We start from the raw sequence: 1,648 nt of genomic DNA, 5'->3' as shown, positions 1-1,648 counted from the left end.
TCGTGCCGCCGCAATATTCGTACATGTCGCCGGTGTTCTATATTCACGAAACCGGGAATCTGGATGTCTCTCGTATATCGATACTATAAATTAAATTAAATCAAATTATAATATATATTATAAATAATTAATGTAATATAAAACATAATTTTAATATAAAATATACACAAATATTACTCACTCTATGGAAAACTACCAGATTTAATAGGGCTCTCAACAGCTCCATCGCCAGGTTCTCCGCCCACCATGACGCGTTCGATTGGCCTCGACACAAAACCAATTCAATCAATGATGGCATTTCTCAAACTTCACTTGGAACACACTTAATAGACTTCTTCTCAATTCGCTGCCAAATACTTTGTGACGAACATACCGGGATAGACATTGTCTCGAACATTTTAGAGTAGGAGATGTATCACTTACGAAGAACGCTTACTCTCAGCTCTTGATAAGAAAGCAAAAGTTAGCATGTTTCCACAGACATCTATTTAAAGTCTTTTAAATATGAATACTATATTATTATAATATGTAAACCACTATCGAACGGCTATTGAACGACTATCGAACGGCTATCGAATGGCCATTGAACGGCTATCAAACGGCTTTGAACAGCTATCAAACGGCTATTGAACAGCTATCGAACGGCTTTGAACGGCTATCGAACGGCTACCGAACGGCTTTGAACGCCTATCGAACGGCTATGAACGACTATTGAATGGCTATCGAACGGCTGTCGAACGGCTATCGAACGGCTGTCGAACGGCTATCGAACGGCTATTGAACAGCTATAAACGACTATTGAACGACAAAACAATTATTTATACGCAATTCAAATATTTAAAGTCTATGTCTATGTACTGAAATGTAACATCTATATTTTAATTAACTAGCTTACGCCGCTATCTAACATCACGTACAGAAATTTAATACTCGCTTACTGGGATAAGAAAGAGGAAAAGGAAGAATAAAAGAGAATAAAATATATTTTAACAATAGTTTATTCCAAATAATGTTTGGATGAATCTTTATGATGATTCGTCCACCAATTGAATATTTTAAATACATTTTGTAAAGCGCAATATTTAAATGTTTTTCACAGCGCATAGTATTAATAACATCTAGCTTCATAGTCAGCATCCAAGGTGTTAATAATAACGTCGTTTCTCGCATCATCGTCAAGTATATCGGCCAACCATTCTCGTTTTTCGTATCCTTTAACGTACACGATAGGAGATGCTCCATCTTCCTCTTCCGTCGCACTCATCACAGCTCTCGTAATCAAACGAGGGCCTAGCGAAGCTGTATGGAACGTTTCCATCCTCCCATTGAAGTCCATGGTGATGCCCGATTAGCCATGAAGCTTGGCATCTTTCAGATTTTGTAAGCGCACGCCATGGTACGGGACTGGCAAAAAAGTAGTAAGAAAGAACAAATCCATTCCTCAGTATCGCTACTTCCTTCACGACAAAGTTTCGCCCGATAATGAATCCTTGCAGATCTACAAACGTTGGCGCGATCATGCCGATAATATTACCGTATGACTGCAAGAATGATGTATGACTGCTGTCGATTGTCAAATCTCAATCTTTATATATTTTTGACATTGGAGGGGATATTTGCTGATTTAGGTAATTTTACGAACTACGTT

Source organism: Formica exsecta, unplaced genomic scaffold, assembly GCF_003651465.1.
Source record: "Formica exsecta isolate Colony F162 unplaced genomic scaffold, ASM365146v1 scaffold110, whole genome shotgun sequence".
Classification (NCBI taxonomy): Eukaryota; Metazoa; Arthropoda; class Insecta; order Hymenoptera; family Formicidae; genus Formica; species Formica exsecta.
Note: the sequence above shows the minus strand (reverse complement) of the source record.